At 37.7% G+C, this 20,856-nt stretch overlaps 1 protein-coding gene and 1 long non-coding RNA gene across 2 annotated transcripts in view; both read left to right on the forward strand.

Moving 5' to 3' along the window:
• The window catches only part of LOC144039662 (uncharacterized), a 7,736-nt gene extending 6,789 nt beyond the window's left edge, over nucleotides 1-947 (forward strand). Inside the window, exon 3 of the long non-coding RNA XR_013289508.1 lies at nucleotides 337-947. This is a non-coding gene — a long non-coding RNA (uncharacterized LOC144039662). The remainder of the gene's footprint in view (nucleotides 1-336) is intronic.
• Nucleotides 948-2,292: 1,345 nt separating this feature from the next.
• The window catches only part of snap25a (synaptosome associated protein 25a), a 38,393-nt gene continuing 19,829 nt past the window's right edge, over nucleotides 2,293-20,856 (forward strand). The window contains exon 1 of the mRNA XM_077552545.1: nucleotides 2,293-2,470. The gene's annotated coding sequence lies outside the window, so the exon portion shown is untranslated. The remainder of the gene's footprint in view (nucleotides 2,471-20,856) is intronic.

The raw sequence follows: 20,856 nt of genomic DNA on the forward strand, positions 1-20,856 counted from the left end.
CATTTCTTCTCTTCTGGCTCCCCTTTCCGAATTGATTTTTCATGCTGTGTTATCATAACCATTCATTTAGAAGACAGGCTCACTTCAGAGCAATTGAAGACACATTTGTTATGGTGCCAAGCAGCGAAGCCGCTGGAGAAGAGGGGAGGAGAGCAGGACACTGCCTCGCTGCTGAGTCCACATTCAAAGATCAATATAATGCTGATGAACTGAGCAAAAATATGCCAGTGTAATTCTGTCTGCTTTTATAACTCATTCTTGGACATTGCTTTTCTTAGCAGGTATGAGTGCAGTGACATGCTAGCTGAAGGTTTTTATGTTGTCTCAACTTGTCAGCCCATTGATGTCCTTGTGCCTCACTGGGGATGACCTTTCGTCTTGACATTCGGCTACTGCATGATGATCTGTCTGAGGCGTAAAAAAAAGAAAGAGCTTCCCCTCATTTGAATGACCAGCAGCTGCTATTGGACCCAGGCCCTATCCAGGGACAGGCCTCCAGGAATACGTCAAGATGGTGGACCCAGGCACAACCTGTTTAGTGAATGTTCAGGCAACAAAAGCCCAACAAGGAGAAGGAGCCAGATGGGCTGTCATGGAACAACAAGTCTCTGCATGGCACTTAGTGCCTGACATTGAGAAAACATAACAGTGGCTGGAAAAAGCTAGACTGAAATATAACATGGAGGTACTAATCATGGAAGCACAAGTACAGGTCTATTACGTCAGACAGGACCATCAGAGAAGGGTGCAGCACTTCACAGTGCAATGTAAGATACTGGCAGGCAAGGAGCACATGGAGTGGCTTGACTAGATAGCAGGAATAGTGTACTGGAACGTCTTTACCAAATATGGACTGGAGACCCCATGCAGAGTCAAGATGGCAGACACAAAATCAAAATCCTGTTAGACTTCCAAATCCAGACTGACAAAATGGTGTGCGTGGGATGTGCGTGTGTGTGTTTGTCTTATCAGACGCATGTGTAAGCTTGAGACTATCCCAAATGACGTTGTACATCTTGGACTGATTATTGCAAAAACAATAAATTTAATGTGAGCCAATGACTTTGGCACAGTACTGTATATTGCTGCATCTGCTAGATAGTTACAGTTTAATTTCGGTGGTGAACTTTTACAATTAATCACATACACTATTTGTTGTCTATGCAGTTTATATCTTTGGCATTGGATGTGAAATTTGAATGGAAAAACAGAGCCTCATATAGGAAGAGGAGGTTTTGTAGTTAGTTGAGTGACACTATTATATTGTTAAATAGTCCCACTTTACGAGTATCTGTCAATTGCAACAATAAATAAATAAGTTAAAACATTAAACCCATCAATCATTTAAATTCCAGAGTGTGCTAAGTTTAGGCTAAGTTTTTTTTTTTTTTATCAAATCAAAATCCCTCATTCTGAAACTGAAAAGAACATTAAAGCTTACGATTATTTATTAATTGATGGTCAAGGGTGTCAAATTATTTTATTTACTTTCATTAAAAAAAATAGTTTTATTGTTTGTAATTAATGCTTGACTAATTTCTGCTGAAATTCAAGTATTGTATAAAAATGTGTGAAATTTTCAAATGTGCGTGTGCGTGTGTGGGTGTGGGTGTGTGTGTGTGTGTGTGTGTGTGTGTGTGTGTGTGTGTGTGTGTGTGTGTGTGTGTGTGATATGTAGCTACAATTGCCAAAGTCAAACACTTAAGTATGAGAAAACAATAAGTAAGAATTTAACTCATGCACTTTACTTTACTTAAGTAAAAAGGAGGACAGACTGAAATTTACTTAAAAGTAAATGTATTTTAATGTTGTTGTTTTTTTTTAAAACTGTCAATTGGATACTTTTTGGGATAATTTATTTGTCTTCATTAGAAACGTAACAAAAATCTGGTGTTTTTGTTGTTGTTGGTCTAAACAGATTGATGGCATTTTAATTTATTTCGATGGGATATGATCTAATATATGAGTAAGTTGCGTGATGACATGGCTATGGAACAAATTAACTTGTAAGTCGATGTACAGTATACTCAAATATAAGACCAGAAACCTAAATTTAAGTACGTACAGCAACCAAGTATTTGTATTACTTAAGTTCTCACCACTTGACTATGCAGGTATAACCTACTTAATAAAGTGTCTTAGCCTATATTGAGAATATATCTCGCTCAAGATGCTCCTTGCATAGACCCATCGCGTAAAAAATTAAATGTGTATTTAAAAAAAACAAACACCTCCTCCTTTTTTCTATTAAACGCTGCTGCTGCTGACGTCAGAGGCTCCGCCATCTTTGACGAGAGCTGCACTGCTTCCCCTCATTGAAGAAGTGAGGAAGACTCCGCGCAGCACCTTTGCAGCATCGCCGTCACAGCGTCAACACGCACACACAGACACACACAGAGGGGGCTGCTGGTTTAAAAAAGCGAACACATTTCCTCCAGTGCTGACTGTAGGCCGACAACAACAAGCTCGGGTAAGTCTGCTCTCCTTTTCTTTTCTTTTATTTTCCACAATTTGCGCATTGGGTGTCAGTTGCTTAACGCTTGTGGATGAACGGCAGTGATTGGCGGCGGTTCTGATATGTATTTGCGACAGATTCGTCTTATTTTAGAGTGTGAGAGATAGACGATGCGTGACCTCCCGAGCGCAAACGCGCAGTGAGTTGAATGGATGCGCTGCGCAATAATGCGTCGATGCGAGGTGGGCGTTTTCGCTCTTTCAGCACCTCGGATAGCGACGCATCAGTGAAAAGCGAGGATGGGAGGGGGGTGGGGGGCACGCCGCAATGTTGTTAAATATGATAAATGTATTTGGTTTCCATAGATTATAGTGAGCTACATATCATTTAGGTACACGTGAACCGGCAGCAGTTACACTGACGCCGCATCAAAATGGGCAATCATGAGCACGAAAATGTTTTTGTTTTTTGTTTAAAGAACAGAAAGACCGGGAGAACAGAGTTCATACAAGGTGATTGCGGCGTATGTGCAATAGTAAAGTGCGCCATGGTGAAGTTGACGGGAGGAGGGTAGCCCGTATAAACAGAAAGGAGGGGGCAAGTGTGGGTGGAGGAGCTCCGAATGGGTGCGCGCCCGTGACACCCTCGACGCTTGTCGCCGTCAATGAGGACGCCACGCGTGACCCGTCAATCGCGAGTGGCGGGGGGCGAGTGTCAATTAACGCGCTGCGGCTAAGGTGGGAGAAGGAAAAGAATCGCTGCGTTTACGTCGCATCCCTAAGTTATGGGTCACCTGTGGGCCACTGTTGCATTATGGAGTGCGCCCCAGATAGATAGATAGATAGATAGATAGATGGATAGATAGATAGATAGATAGATAGATAGATAGATAGATAGATAGATAGATAGATAGATAGATAGATAGATAGATAGATAGATAGATAGATAGATAGATAGATAGATAGATAGATGAGTAAACATATGTTGTGACGATGTTGTCTATTTGACACTAGTGGTTCATGTGGTCTGCGACAGGCGTGTAAAAGCAGCGTGTTTATGTCATATTTAAATATAGCCGCCCCGCATTTACGCCAGTAGCAAAATACAGCTCACATTGTGGAGAAGACGCCCTAACCGAGGGGGTGTTAGGATGTGGTTGTCATGACTGCTATACGCAGCTTGCACCGTTTGAACTGCAGGGAGAGCGAGAGGAGGGTGGGAGGGGGGTAATGGGAGGAGTGTGCAGGGCCTATTGAGCACATTGAGAAAGGGGCTTGCTTGCCAGATGAATGGTGACTCACTGATATGATCACCGCGAGTTGGCTTCTCAGAAACACCCTGGTACTGTTACACGCTTACTATACCGCTGCTGAAACGAAGCCCGGATAAACAGTATGATGGATGTTGCTCAATATGAGCCGACTGCGTAGCTGCATTGCCTTTTTGGTGCAGGCTGGTGAATATTTTATGACTTGTAATATAGTTATATTTCCGTTTGTGCGTGGATGGATTGCTTCAAAATGTAGCATAACAACAAATATGCACTGTAATAAAATAAAAGAAGAATAAAAAATATGGCAAAAATTATTCTTTGTTTTACTTTGTTCTATTATACAGGCCACATCATTAGGTACACCTGCGCAATCAAGGGATGCTGAAGGATGTTTCATTGTTGCAGTTGTTTTTAGATTGTTTGTTCATGTGTTAGCAGATGGCATAATAACTATTCCACATGATTTAAGGAAAGTTGGGTCGCTCGTGTAAGAAAGAACCCATGAAGTTTTTGTGACGGTCCGGATGAATGTGCAGATAAAGGATTTATTTATTTGTTCTCCATTTTTGAGTCACTCAGGGATATACTGTACGCACTTTCCTCAGAAGGCCGTCTCCTCAGTCCATTAGATGATGATATACAGTAAGAGTAGATTCTCCAGAAAGATTCTAGTTAATACTGACGGACATGCACCCATCCATTTGCTATACCAGTGATTCCCAATCAGCCTTAATGATCCTTGATAGATTTTCCTAATTTGACTTAATTTGTGCAAAACTCTTAAGTAGAGATGGGCGGAATAATAAAATGCTCCTCCATTGGATGGCAGAAAGTACAATGAACCCAGACACATGCACAGATAGACCCGTTGTGATGCTCAAGGACCTGCCCTGGATGAGAAAAGTGCCCTTTCTGTTGTAGCCTCATTTGTAAAAAGTTTTCTTTTATTAATTAGTTTATGGACTATACAGAATGCTTCAATTTTATGTCACTTATTCAGAGCAGATTTGCACTGTAACAAATTGACTGTAGAATTTACAAGAAATACATGACTGTATATTTTACAAGTATTTACTGTATATAAATTACAATTACTTACTGTATTTCATTTACAGCAATCCCCTGTAATCTAGTCTACAACCGTTTCTTGTATTCTATGTTAAAATACAGTATGTCGTTGTAAAATCATCCATCTATTTTCTTTACCGCTTATTCCTCAAAAGGGTCGCTGCAGCCTATCCCAGCTGGCTTCGGGCAGTAGGCGGGGTACACCCTGAACTGGTTGCCAGCCAATCGCAGGGCACACAGAGACGAACAACCATCCACACTCACAATCACACCTAGGGACAATTTAGAGAGCTCAGTTAACCTGCCATGCATGTCTTTGGAATGTGGGAGGAGACCGGAGCACCCGGAGAAAACCCACGCAGGTACAGTGAGAACATGCATCCATCTAAGAAGGCCGAAGCCCGGACTCGATCTCACGCCCTCAGCACTGGGAGGCAGACGTGCTAACCAGTCATCCACCGTGCCACCCTTGTTGTAAAATCAATCCTCGTTCTGCAGCCGAGCGCATAAATAAATGTTAACTAATGTTGCCATTTTATCGGAGAAAATAGAAATGCGATGTGAAGACGATGCAGACTGCCCTTGGGCTAAAATATTTTTCTTGTCCTTTCTCCGATGACAATACAGGGTCCGCTATTTGCTTCTTCTGCTATAGAGATACCCAAAATCCAACAATCTTTACAGTATTTACCTATAATCCACATATAATACCTGCCAAAACATAGTTGCTGTAAAATTGACAGTATTTTACCGCTAATTATAAAGCAAATTACTGTACTTTGTTTTTACCCACAATGCATGCCTTATACAGTTAAATACTGTAAAATTAAAAAACAAGAAAATGTTGTATTTTTTTGCTTTAGATTTTACAGAAATTTGTTATAGTGTGTGTAAATTAAAAATAAGCAAAACAAAACATTTATTCCCCTAATTTTATAGAGATTTTTTACTGTGTCAGGCGATTAAATTTTTTAATTGTAATTAATCACATGACTTCAATAATTAAATGTGTACAATAAAATGTACAATAAAATAAAATAAAAAGTTTTCATACTTGAAAAAAAGTATTTAAAAAAAGTTTAACTTATAGAAATGTGGCTGCATTTTACTCATTGATACAGTAACTTCATAATAATTCATAAAATTGAGTTAAAATTAAAAAGAAGTACTGTACTGTGAAAAAACAAGTGTGATATTGATATGTGTTGAGGTCATTTTTCTGCCACTAGATGGCATAATTGCATTTCTAAGACATTGGTGACAGCTCAGTGCATTTTTCTTTTCATATTAAGAGCTATGTAATCTTTAACATGAAGTAACTCAAAGTAAATTCTGCACATATTTCAAATTGTAAAATACAACTTGACACCCGTCTCCACAAATATATGCATTAGTATTAAATTTATTACTGCTAAATTTGACGTGGACGTGTCTGCTGCATTGCGACTGGAATTCCCCCAGTACAGGCTTTCCAAGAAAGGGGCAGTCATTAATCGCGCGTTTAAAAAATTTGTGGCGTTAAAGGAACTTTAAATTAACTCAAAATTAAAACACACATTTTGACACCCCTAATTTTTACTAGTGATACTTGCCCATTTAAACCTGTGTCCACCTGCTTTGAGTCATACAATGTGCTCAGATTTCACATTGAGTCAATTTGTCGGTAAATTGAGACGAGATCATCATTTCAGTAAACGGGTGATTTGGCTAACTAAAACACTGTTTTATATTACTTATATTCATTAGGATCACAGGAGAGTTAAAACTATCGGCGAAATTCAAGGTACCTTGGACTAGCCACCAGCCGACCACAGGGCCAAGATTTGAACAACGCACCTCAGAACTAAGAGGCAGACGTACCAGCCACTAGTGCACCATGTTGTCTATAGAAAACAAGCCAAATTGCTTTTAAACCTTGGCAGAAGTCTTCATTTCATCGGCTGCCATTTCAGTCTATCGCTGCAAAAGCAGTTTTCATACAGCTATTATATTGCATTTGCTGTGGAATATAAGTAAATTATTAATAATAAATGTTACTCGTCATTGATTCTTTTGTATTCTACTGGCAGGACCAAGATGGCTATTGTTTTTCTTTTTACATAATGGATACACTATTTCGGAGTGTGTGTCTTTTTATTTTTATTTATTTTTATTTTTTACTCCTGACGCATGGAAAGCAGCATATGGGGGTCTAGCGATATTGACGCTTGAGGTGAAAAGCAAGCAAGGGCATTTTAAGTGCCCTAGTTTCAAGAACTTGACCACTGGCCACTTTTTTTTAAAGTGCTGTGGTTGAACTTGTGAGCTAACTGCAGCAGTTCCATTTTTGGATGCATGACGAACATGATCATGCTAATGAATACAGCATGCCTTGTACTATCTGATTATCACCCTGAATGTGTTGAGTTAAGCCAGGTTTAGTCCCAAACAACCATTCACCCTTCTGTGCTCAAGGTTTTTTACGAATATGGGAGAAAACTGGAGCACCCCAAGAAAAAACAAGCAATTACAGAGAAAACATACAACACCACACAGGAAGGCCAGAGCCAAGATTCAAATACCAAACCTCAAAAATGTGAGGCATTTATATGGATAACTCCAGATATCAACACAAAGTCTATAGTAACACAACAACAGAAATGAGGATAATAATCAGATTTATTAGTCAAGTATGTAAAAACAAACAAGGAATTTGTCTTCAGAGTCACAACGCATCAGAGAAACACAAAAAATAACAATGACCAACCAAGGGAGACAGAAGGAGAAGTCTAGCGGTTCACTAATTAGTGCCCCGAGTTCCTTAGATATATATATTTTTTTTTTTAATCGAAACATGAGGAAGGAGGGAGTAAAAAAACGAAGGCCCAATCTGTGCTTTTCAAAGGGGAGCACAGTATGGAGCTGGGAAAAAACTCTATCAAAAATCTGATTAAATGTTTATCTGCATTGTAAATATAATATACAATATACAAATATGTTTATATCATTTGTGTCTGGATTTGGTGCGTTCAGCGCATGAAAAATACACAAAATAATATGTAACATTTCACAATATTATATCCAGCAAATTCACACCTATATATCGTATATATCGTGTGATTCCACATTACTTACAGTATTGCACAATTTACCGTTAAATTTAAACATTTCCCCATTCATTTTCAACGGGATTGACATTGACATTTTGTACAACTTTTCTCTCTTTAGCTTGATGAGGCTTGGCATGTACTCAACGATAGCGGAATTGAGACATACTTTAAAATATGCATGGCAATTGCTATATCTTTGTTTTGATTTTAACCTATATATGAAATATTTTAGTTCCCAGTAAATCAGCAAGACATCCTTCAATACCACCCCCCCCCCCCCAATTGGCTTGGATGCACCTCAAGTTTTTTGTTCATTTATCATTCAACCACAATTAATAAGCATTCCACATGCATTCAAATATGATCATTCAGCATTCCCACTCAATTTTTCCAGAAATTGCACTTAGTCTAGTTGACTGCAAAGGATTTGCTTTTAAAACTAGACATGGGATGACAGGAAAGCAACACGCTACAATAGTCAGGGAAAGACATCACAAACGCATGAATTATGATCTCTCTGTCACTAGAGGATGGAATGGCTCGTATCTTAGCGATATTGTGAGATGACACGACACAGTTCTGGTAATGTTCTTGATGTATATTTGAAAGGAGAGAGTTGAGTAAAATACAACACCTCGGATTTGGTGAGTCACTTTGGGTAATAGAACATTTATCAAGCATATAAACAATAGAGGGCTAAGAATTGATCCCTGTGGAACTCCGCAGGTGACATTACAATACTCAGAGGTCACACAACCAAGAAATCGCTGTGCCTGTAATACCAACACACGTTTCAACACACGTTGATAGCGTGTTATGATTGACAGTGTCAAAAGCAGCACTGAGATCAGGTAATAGTATCGATGAGGTGTTGGGAGTCTTTTGCTGGGGATGTTGTATTGACACAGTTTTGATTTAAAAGTCAAGTTAATAAACTGTAAATAATGTCAGTAAAATGTCTAGACAGGTTACTAATAATAATAATAAATTGGAACTGTTTTTATATGTAAAGAATTTCATTTGTTAGTCAGTGGTACACTCAATGTAGTATCAATCAATTTATTGATATTTTCTGAAAATATTTTCTTTTTCTAAGTTTTTGTGAAACTAAACGCTGAGATGCTGCGAAAATGTCATATCAGGATGAAAGGCAGTTGCAGCTTCTTTTTTTTCTGTGTCCAGTCAGGCCTCTCAGGACAGCCTCTCGCTCTCTCGCAGACACGCTCAGCATATAAACAAAAACGGAGAAACAAAATGGCTGCTCCCGAGGCGCCAGAGCTGCAGTAGTGTGAATACAGAAAACGTATGCGAGCCTCAACAGACAGCATTCTACTTGGATAGAATTCTTAGAAAGGAGTTGGCGAATGATGATGTAGTGATAAATACAGTGAATGCATTTTTTTTCAGTATTCAGAGTAAATCAGGCAATATAATGGTTCTGTTGATTGTTTTGAAATTGCTCCCCAAATGTCTTATTTTTCACTAAAGTGTTCAACTAATATTTAAAAAAATATTGAGGAGGGGCGGAGCTACCCTGGGAATACACAGGCACAATAATTCCAAGGGCTCCCAAATGCCTCATAAGAACTGATTAGTAAAGAGTTCTTCTATTTAAAACAATTGCTATTATTTTTGTATTAATTCACACACTTTTTCAGATTGACATCGAATATGATTCACCAACAACAGCAAGAGCCAGTTGCACTTGCCAGTAGCATGTACATGTAGTATACGGGTATTAAAGCGACTCAAGTGGTAAACGTTGATTCATATTTTCATTCCCACGCCTTACAGTAGTCGATGTAAACATTGACATCCAAAATCTTTTCAGCCCCATGACTGGGGACTCCCAAATGACTAAATATACCCCTTTGAGGCAGATCTAACAAGATGACCGCCATCCTACTTTTTGTCTTTTCTAACTATGCTTATGATTATTATTCATTTGAATAATGAAAAGTATTTTACCGCCATTCTAAGTCACTACGCATTGAATGCGTTGTGACGTAAATAGCAATGGCGGCGGACGTCCAAATAAAGTTTCTAAAAAATATATTAAACTGGAAATGTTTTTGGGAAAAATGAATCTCACAACCAAATAAATAACATAGAGCAAACTTGTCATTACAGTCGCTGTTCCTTTTAATGTTTTAAGATTACCAATGAAATGTAAATATCAGAAAAATGCTACCTGGCGCTGTGTGAAAAAAGTAGACCGAAACCTAATAACTGAAATGAAATTTGGTTTTGTTTATAACTGGCAATAAGTCTTTCACAATTTTGTGGAGATATTTTGGCCCACTTTTCCTGGCAGAATTGTTTTAATTCAGCAAAAATGAAGGGTTCTCGAGCATGGAACGACCAAGGTCATGCCATAGCATGTCACAGCATATCAATCGGATTCAAGTCCAGATTTTTACTAGCTCATCCCTAAACCATTTTTTGGGGGAAAGAGCAGACTTCATGGTTCAATCAATCACAGCAAAGTTGTCCAGGTCCTGAAGTACAAAAGCAGCCCCAGAACATTACACTACTATCATGTTTGACTGATGGTATGATGTTCTTTTTCCAAAATGATGTTACATTTGTTCAACTTTTATCCTGGAAATCATTCAGATGAGTTATTTGTTTTTCTGCAAAAGTAAAATGAGCCTTAATGTTAGGAAGTTCCATCACCTCGTTTAAGACCATTTCTCTTTTCTTGTTTGTTAGTTTTTTTCCCCTTGATTATTTTGTCATTTTAGTTCTTGGTTCTATTTCCTATCACAGTAGTTAGAGTTTTTCTTATTTTAAGTTCCAAGTAGATTTTCCCAAATAGATTAGAAAACAACCATGCACAAAATCAAAACATGATTGTGTACTGTGTGTCTTTTATCAGTTCATATTAACCTCTAAGCTGCACAAAGAACTCACCAAATTATCAAAGGGTACAACCTTCATTTTATTGACTGATTGAACGAGGTTATCATCGGTTATCTTGATAAATTATCATAAGTTGATGTGGTGCTCCGCAGGCTCGGCTCAAAATTAATTTAAATATCAAATTTGTGTCTCCTTCAATTAATGACTCAATTGATTATTAATTTAATAATTAACAATTATTAATTGAATAATTAATTGGACCAATTTACCCTCTATTGTTGAGTCATGAAAGGAGACGTGAAGTTCTTTCGATGTCATCCTGGGTTCCTTTATGATCTCCTGGATGAGTCATTGCTGTGCTTTTGGGGAAATTTCTGTAGGCCGGCCACCACTGTTACATATTTTCTTCATTTGTGGATGATGGCTCTCACTATGGATTGCTGAAGTCCAAAAGCTTTAGAACTTCTTTGAAACCCTTTGCAGGATGATAAGTGTCCGTTACTCTATTTCTCATATGTTTTGGAATTTTGTTGTAGCTTTTTGAAATCTTTTGGCCGACTTTTTCGTCATGATCTTGATCGAATTTACAGTATCGTAACTTATTGTCTTGCTTGGAGGCATTAAAAAAATGTCATCAAAGTGTAATTTGATATTTTCTAGTGTGTGTATATGTTGAGTGTGCTATCCTCTGGACAAGCCTAATTGCTTTTTAATGTCTATGATTTTAGGACTTTTCAAATATTTAACATGCTGTGAAGTGACCTGGCTACTTGGAGGTTGGGAATTAAGTCATCTGCTTGAGTTGTGATATAAAGTGATGGAATCAATCAAAAACTTGATCATTACTTAACTTGATATTCGATAAATCAACATCTTGATCATCTGCGGCCTAATGTATTCTGGGGATGGGAATTAATAAGCTTCGGCTTCATCCCGGCAGCCCTTTTTCTTTTCGGGTGTAACTATACATGTTGTAAACTGCATGTTGAAAATTGTCACAATGATTGTCTGAAAGGAAAAATAAACAAATAAAAACATAACAAATTGCCCGAATTACTGATTGTGGATTTATTTATTTTTAGCTCAAGTCGGAATAATCATCTTTTATCATCTTCCCCAGCTGCTCCTGAAGGGAAATGGAAAACATCAACATTGATTAAGGCGTTATGGATTGATTTTTGCTAAGGGTTTGCTAAAACATCAGGAAATTTGCTGAGGCAATGCTTGGAATGATTTTCAACTTGCAAGGAGGTCAAAAGACACAATTTCTACTGTGGGAGTTTGTGTTAGGGTTATTGAGCGTTGGATTTGTTATTAAAGTTAGTTTTCATTTTGTTTTTTGGTTTATAAATTCAGTTAGTTATGATTAGTTTTTAGAGCAAGTTTGTTAGTTTTTATTAGTTTTTTAATGCTTCGTTTTATTTTATTGATTTTTAGTATTTTTTGAGTGCAAGATAATTGATCATTTGATCATTAAAAAACAGTAAGTTATAATTCTCAAATAACTGACCTTCCCTCTTTTGAAGCTACGGATGCACAGCAATACCAAAATTAATACATTTAAAATGAATCCTGATTGCTCATGTATGATATTAATTGACAACAACAGACTTTTTCGCTGTAATTGTAGTTAGCTTTAGTTAGTTAAAATGTAGTTTCAATTAGCTTTTGGTTTTATTTGATTGTGTTCAAGAAAATGTTTTTTCAATTTTAGTTTGAACTATTTTGTTCGTTTTTGGTAACTAACTAACTAACTACAATAACATTGGTCGGAATACACGTTTGGTTATTTATTTATTTATTTATTTTTGCGTATGCCTCTCCCCTCTCAAGAGAAGAGCTGGATCAGCGGCCGGCATCTCGGTGCCAATAATCAGACTGAGATCATCAGAAATGCCCTTGAGTTCACTTTCCATCTTCCTTTTACTGGCATCCACATCATTCCCTTAAGGAGGCAATCAATTAAATGATGAGACTGTTTACAGCATCGTTTTTTCTTTGCAAACCCTTGAATTAATGTGGCTTGTGCCTAAAGTGTAATATGCCTAGAAGGAAAGACTCAGTTGGATTTTTTGGGGGGAATTTTTCTTTCCATTCATATACAGAAACAAAAATTAATAATATTTTGTGGTGAAAATTCAAATGTCCAAGAATCCATGTCCCAGTTGTCAGCTGTGCATGTGTGTGAGAAAGAGAGCTGAATAAGGGATGGGGGTTCAGGGGCTCTCTGGTCAATAATGCATGGAAGTCTCTGACAAGCGGCCCGTTGGGATGGCGCTCCAGCACTTAATGCCAGCTCCTCTCTGGAGAGTGAGCTCGAGCCAAAGTGACACTGAGGCGTATTGTGTCATGTTACATCACTGTTATTAGTCGAGGTTGTAAATATAGCAATTTGTTAATATTATATACTGTCATAATGTTCACCACAAAGCACTTAAGAGAAGGGACGTTGCTGATTATTTAAGCCCCCCAAATACTCATTAGATTTGAATTTATATATAATTTCATCAAAATGCAAAAGTTTGTGCAAAAGCAAGCTGAATCCATTAATCAGCAGTCTCTATTGTAAGACCAGATCTGACCTTCAGAAGAATTTTTAAGTACTGCATTATTTTGTAAAAAAAAAAAAAAAAAAAAAAACACATTTAAAAAAAAGTCAGGATTTTACCCCCAAAAAATATAAAGAGAAAAGTGATATGAAATGTTGGAAATTAATTATCAAATTAGATGAGAATAGATTTTTGATTTCACAATATATTGCACAAAATATTGAGATGATAATTACATTGATATGAGAAAAAAAGCAGAAAAGTCAGTCTAATCTTACAGTAAACCTGCTCGGACCACGTCTAAACCTTGGCACAAGGTCTTATGCAATTTTGTTGAATTTGATCAGCGCGCAAGCAGACAGATACTGAGGTGCTTTGTCTTTTTTTTTTTTAAACATGTACAGTATTTATAAATGTAGCATCATTTTTTAGAATTAGCATGTACAGCAAGTATTTGTTTACACAACCTATCCTCCTTACCAGTCCTCTGCACTCCAGTGTCATACTTTTTTGTTCAAATTGTGAGCTTCAGTCATATTAATTTGGACATCTAAATCGGATGAGTCTTGTACAGTAGTCATCTTACTTTGCACTTTGCCTTATAATCATAATAGAGAATAACAAGGAACTATGTGACAGAGAAAGGCCGTCTTCTACAGGAAGAATATAATTGGACAGCCCTGTGGTGGTACCATAGGTTGAAATAAGAACATTGTCATATCTGACGTTATTGTTCCCATGGTGACCTCGCTGCTCTAGAAGTCATAAAAACACTTGATGGATGAATGGATGGGTAAATGGATGTTCCTATAAACCTTAGATGTTGCTCTTATTTCCCCTTTTTAGTGGTCGTAGGTAGTATTGTAGTGATTATTTAAAACCCTGTGTAAGGATGGGCGCAGTCTTCAGCCTTAATCCAATAATTGCTTTACAGCGTGAGGTTTCCACTGCACATGCCATAAATCACTTTTACTGGCCCTTCTTTAGTGTCATAAATTAAATCCAGCCACTAATCAGCAAACCCCGGCGTCCTCGTTGAGGCAACACACACACACACGCACGCACGCACGCACGCACGCACGCACGCACGCACGCACGGTTATGTATTGTAATAAAAGTGAGCATGTTTCTGTCCCTTTAAGTGTCTCATTTCTATTACCTCGCTGTTGACTTGGGGTCACCGTGGTTACCATTCATTGACATGGATCCGCGTAATCTCTGCTAGGTGAAGGTGGGAGGCAACTAAAGTGGAGAGCAGTGCGTCACCTTTTGTATGGGCACATACGCACGCACAGATGTTGGTGTGTTTGCTACACGTTTAGAGCACCTATGAGGCATGCATATTGTCGCTGTCCGGTGAAAAACACATTTTTTTCCTGTTTTTGGTATTCCTGCATTCAGTTTCATGATTCCATAAATGTAAAAACTTAAATAAATAAAGAAAGAAAAAAAAGACATAAATGTTTTTTCACAAGATAGCGACGATATAATGGATTATATTCTGGAATTGCTATGATACACTATGAATATTTGTAAAAATAAATAAAACAAAATAATAATAATAATAATAATAATAATAATAATAAAGTTCACAAAATTACTGGAGCACATTTGTCACCTTTTTAGTGACATCTGACCAAGATTAATCGGTACATATTTCAGTTTTGTGTTTTTGATTGTAGTTAAAATATTTTTTTACCAAATTTGGCAATGCTAGGCAATAATCTCATCACTCACAAAAGTTCTGAGGTATTGCTTAGTGTAAATCAGGGCCGGATTGGCCCTGGGCTACACCCGGTGGGCCAGCGTCTTTTGGGGCCAATGTAGTGCTATTTTAAACTGAACCAATCAGCATCACTGGCAAGAGCTATCTATGTACGTTAGCTAGGCAGCCATGTCTGAATACAAATTTAGTTAGCTAGCGAATGCATGAGATAGCATTACACCATAAGCAAAGCAAGAACAAATAAAATAGGATCATCTACTACATTAAACGCAGTTGTAATTTTTTTTTCAGAACTCTCGTCCAGTTGTTACTTCTCACAACAATTTCTTGTTAGCACACAGTTGTCGCGCATTATTTTTCATAACAATTTGGTAGACGGACCTTGACTATGTGACCCTGCCCTTGTTCTTCATCATCAGTCCTGTGATCCTGCTACTGCTGGTATTGATATTTTAAGACTAGCGGCGATCAGAATAGCCGACGCTAGCAAGACTAGCGACTACTGTCATCAATAACTATCTTATTTTTTGTATCATCTGACTGTGTTGCCTTTTTCGCCGAACATTGCGCTGCTCATCAGAGCATTATAGTCTTGATGACAGCAGACGGACGAGTTGAAAGTACTTTGCAAATTAGTGCTTGAAGACAAGGTGAACAAAAATGTGTGGTTAGCGATTTATCATCTTCAAGCCTGAATTTTGATGCAGTTGTAGATAGTCAACTAATTGGTTGAACTCCTCCCTGTTACTTGACTCGTCTGCGAGTCCAAGTTTTAACGCATAAAATGTTGTTGTAATATTTAAAATATGTCTATAATATTTTACAGAGGCAGCACAGGAGCTCAGTTTTTTTTGTTTGTTTTTTTACAAACAAACAAACAAAAACATGCATTCTGGGTTAATTGAAGACTCTGTATACTGATTGTATTTTGCTACATTTTGACCTTATTCTCAAACATCTCCCAGATTGATAACCTGGCATCTCATCAGATGGGAATCTCTGAGAAGGTTGTCCTTTACAAGGGAGCGTTTTATGAACAAAGGGGTAGCCTTTAACTCAAAGGTCATCAGTTTGATCCATGTAGTGTACTGTATGTCAATAGCTCTGTGGTCATAGTTTATTAGCATCTTGCTGCTGCCTTGATGCATGAACACATTGTTGCTTGATAAACATCCCTGAGATAGCATGAAGCTTTGACTCAGCCTCATTTCTTTTATTCAATGATGGAAGTGATGGATTAAGGGACCCATGTGGCTGTTTTCCTTCATTTGGATTGTCAGAGCTGATGACATCTGTCATACATTAACATCCAAAGGCAACAGATACAACACAGTGTTCACAGCAATTTAAGATCAGCTTTTTTTCCCCTTTTTCTTTTTTTAATCAGTATCTTTGGATACACTGGAAATCAGAGGGGGGAAATCCAGGTCCAGAAAGTAAAAACCCTGCCACAGTTAGCTAGCTAGCTTTCATGGAGCTCGTTTAGCTGGCTAGCTCCCTAGCAGGTAAACGAGCACCATGAAAGCTAGCTAGCTAACTGTGGCAGGGTTTTTACTTTCTGGACCTGGATTTGCCATCTCTGCTGGGAATACAAATTATGAATTCTGCAGGCAATTTTTAGGACACATTTGAACTGTCTTCTAATTGTTAAGCACTTATCATAAAAGTTATAGAACGCATTCTCCTGCTATTTGCAGAGGCTTGGGGCCGAGCCCTAGCACAAATAAGAAAAATCCACAAGCTTTGGAGCCACACTATAAAGGTTTATTGTTGCCTGTAGATGTCACAAGATGGTGGCAAAACACATCAACTCACTTCAACGAGAACTAGATCCTTGTTACCTAACTGCCGGCGGCAAAGCACTACTTTTTCTACGTGAAGCTTCACAATTCAGTTGAACATAGTTCTTTGGTTGTTGTATTGTAATACAACCAAATACAACAACCAAAGAACTATGTTCAACTGGCCAAGGACTCTATGATTATACACTTTTCTAGCATTTTTTAAAATGTAAATACATACATGTTGACAGACACTAAGAATAAATTGGGGGGGATCTCCCACACTTTAGGGGAGCTTGATCACCCCCAAAAATAGCTAGAAACGCCCATGTTTTTGGCTTCGTTTAATTGCGGAAATTGAGTCAAATGTTGCTAGCGGTTATGTTAGATTTATTAAATAATGTCAAGTAGCAATGCCTGAGGAACAAAAACAGATCATGCAAACAATATAATGATACAAATAATAAGTAGGAGAAAGAATGAAGCTCAACCAATGTAATGGAGTATAAGTGTTTCTTCTTAACAAAAATACTCAAATAAAACAAAAAAGTATGTTGTATTACAACTAGTACAAAGTACAAGGTATCCAAAAATGTACTTTGGTAATACACGTGGGAAAATGTGTTATGATCGGATGAAAGTTTTAACTTTTTGGGCAGTGGAATTTGAATAAAGGTTTTTGTTAAATGCACACATTTGTGATAGCCGATAGCCTGACAGCACTTCGGCCCCAACATACAGTCATTTTAAAAATACAATATATGCATAAACATCCGCACAAGCAAAGTTCCAGTGCCAGGAAAGAAATGCTGAGGAAGGCTAGAGTGCAAAATGTGACGCTTGTAATTGAGCCATAAAGTAAAAGGTCAGTGTGGCCTGTTAAAACTTAATTGCTGGAATTTGGTTACATAAAGCAGGAGGGAGGCGATAATCCGTCTCCCCTCGGCAAGCGGCTGCGAAGTCTGCTGTAAATCGTCCTTGATTTCGATGCCAAGCACTGCGGTGCGCTGTCCACTTTTGAGGTTTATGTAAGCCAACATGGCCGCTGTTGGCGAGCGATGCAGCAGTGCGAGAGGAAAGGCGAGAGGAGGGGAAGAAATTAGAGCACAGGGAGAGCTGAAATAACATTGTAAATAGTTTTACATACAACGTACAATCCATCCATGGGTTTCTGAATTGATCTGATTTAAAGGAGGGTTGGATGTCTCGCCATGAAATGTGACTCACATGCAACACTGAAGGATGGATTTTCGGCTGTGCGGGCTTTCAGGAGCCACACCTTGCTATGGTGTGATATCGATTTGGCTGTATACATGAATGTATATGTGCTTATGAGATGTAAGCATCTCTGGAATTACAATGGAAGGGGAAGAGTACTGTACAGTGGGTCCTCAGTTTACATTGGGATTTTGTTTCCATGGCGACAACATAACCCAAATTTGTACGTATGTCGTCTACATATAAATATATAGTTTATTTTTTAAATGGTGCTTTTTGTGGCGGTGTATTGATTAGCATGTCTCGGGTTCAATTCTGGGCTCTGGCCTTCCTGTGTGGTGTTTGGATGTTCTCCCTGTCCTTGCCTTGGCTTTCTGTCAGTACTTTGGCGCCCTCTCACATAGCTGGATGGTACCTTTGGTTTTCTTTACTTTCAATTCATTGGATTAGAAAGATAGAAGAAGATGGACAATCTCTGTCGAACTGTCAGCTGTGTGTTTCTAGCATCACCTTGTAAAAGTGTACAAAATGAACCAAAATGTGCAATTGGTACCACAACAAGGGGGAACATTGATAGTTAGGGCTGGGTTTAAAAATCAAATAATCAATATCTAATTGTTTTGCTTTTTGAGCCGATATCGATTCGTAAAACCATGAATCGATTATTTTTAATATCTCTTTTTCCCATAAATTTATTGAATTTAATTTTTTACAGTTTTCTTGAAATTTACTGTTCACATTAATTTAAACGTTTTTGTTTTTTTAACCTTTGTGAAAGACTTTACTTAATGCACTTTAAGACAATTCAGATTATTTTTAATTTATATTTACAATTACAATTACAATTATGAAAATATTTTTCATCTCATCCTTGATAACAATGTGTGTGTAACAACACAACATAATACTTAAATATAAAGGAAATGATAAAAACTCCACAAACATTAAATTCCAAATTAAATTTTGCGAAGGCAGTAACTGGTCAAATTATTTTTTTGATTGATATAAGACGACTTGTGTTCCATAATAAATCAACATTGTATTGAATTGAATCGAATCAGGGGGGGAAATGCAAAATCGAATCGCGCAGAACTCTTGTAAATAAAAATTGAATCCATTGAAGAAATTGGGTTACGTTCACACTGCAGGCAAATGCGACCCAGATCGGATTTTTTTTTCCCAAATGCGACCTGTATCTGACTTTTTTTTATATCAGTCTGAATGGCTCAATTCCGATTTTTTTTATATCCGACCTGGGTCACTTTCATATGTGGTCCTAGATCAATGCGACCGCAGTCTGCTCGGCCAGGTCGCATATATCCGACCTCAGCGTCATCAAAAGTCCAAAATGCGCTCCTTGCGGGCAGTGGCATTCAGCTTGATTTACTGTATGCTTGACGCATCCGCTAGGTCCGCACGGCTCACGTACGTGAATCGTTGTTTCGAGTAACAGTTGTGACTTTATATTTGGCCTTAATTTTAATCCCACTTGAAACATGAAGTATAAAGATGACATTTGTGGTGTTGAGATTAGTAATTTAGCCAAGCAGACCGCTCATTTATTACGCGCGGCAATGACGTGACGTCATCGTTAGGGAGGAAAAAAAGGAGATATCTCCGTGAGAGGAGGCGCTAAACAGGCTCGCCTCATTTTCACAAAATATTATTTCTACTTTCTCCTGCATCACTCCTCTATAGATATGATATGTTAAAAATATGAGCCCCGACGACGGACTTATAAAAGTCCGTGGCCCTGACACGCTGGACCATACGTACAGTATTTACTTCCGCAAACACAGCGTTGTGAGTGACGTTGTATCTTCTTCTGCGCATGCGGGTCACTTTGGGACGCATTACATCCACACAGCAGACAGACTGAGGTCTCAATTAATAAATAGGTCATGTGAATGCTTACTAAAAAATTGGATTTCATCAGAAAATCGTAATTGAGCATTAAGACCTGCAATGTGAACGTAGCCTTAGAATAAAAAATCTTGGAAATTAAATAAAAATGTAAGCCATACCCAAATGATCGGACTCATATTGGACGGTCAAAATGCAACAAAATGTGTTTTGGGTTGTTTTGCACAAAGCAGTTTTACTAATTCATATGAATTTGCACACCTGTGGACAACTTAGAGTCTGCAATTAACTTGAAATTCTCATATCTGTGTAGATTATCATTTAGCACTTTCTGTTTCTACTCATAATATAAGCTGTGACAATAAAGTTCTAGGACTGGTGTAAATAACTCATTCACTGCCATAAATGCATTAAAAAAAAAGATTATTAAAAATTAGGGGCGACAGGCATTTTTTTTTTTATTGTAATTAATCGAATGACTTCACTAATTAACTCATGATTAATCACAAATTTTATATCTGTTCTAAATGTTCAATTAAAAAAATGAGGTTTTCATACTCTTGTTAACAAAAGTGGAAAAAAATGTTAAACTAATAGAAATAGTTCAAATTAATTTTTGACGTCTATAGCTGTCAATGGTAGTGAATGAGTTAAAAAGGAAAAAAAAAAAGAGTTCAAACCCAAAATGAGTTTTTCCCTCCAAGTATGTCTATTTCCATTAAGTGCGTAAGAAGAAGTGAACGATGTGTTAGAAGATGCTAGGAAACTGAGTTAGGACTCCTGTGGTGTTACTTTGAACGGGAAAACAACTTGTAATTTGAAATACATGTTTGGCGATGCTAGTCCTGGAATTTTTCTGACTACATACAGTACTACCCATCTCAATGCCATATGGGAGAAACCATGATGATGTTGTGGTAATGTTTATTCTCCTATATGGTCAATCATGTCAATTAGTAGCTTTCGCTCATT

The sequence above is a fragment of the Vanacampus margaritifer genome, chromosome 19 (genome assembly GCF_051991255.1).
Source record: "Vanacampus margaritifer isolate UIUO_Vmar chromosome 19, RoL_Vmar_1.0, whole genome shotgun sequence".
Taxonomy (NCBI): domain Eukaryota; kingdom Metazoa; phylum Chordata; class Actinopteri; order Syngnathiformes; family Syngnathidae; genus Vanacampus; species Vanacampus margaritifer.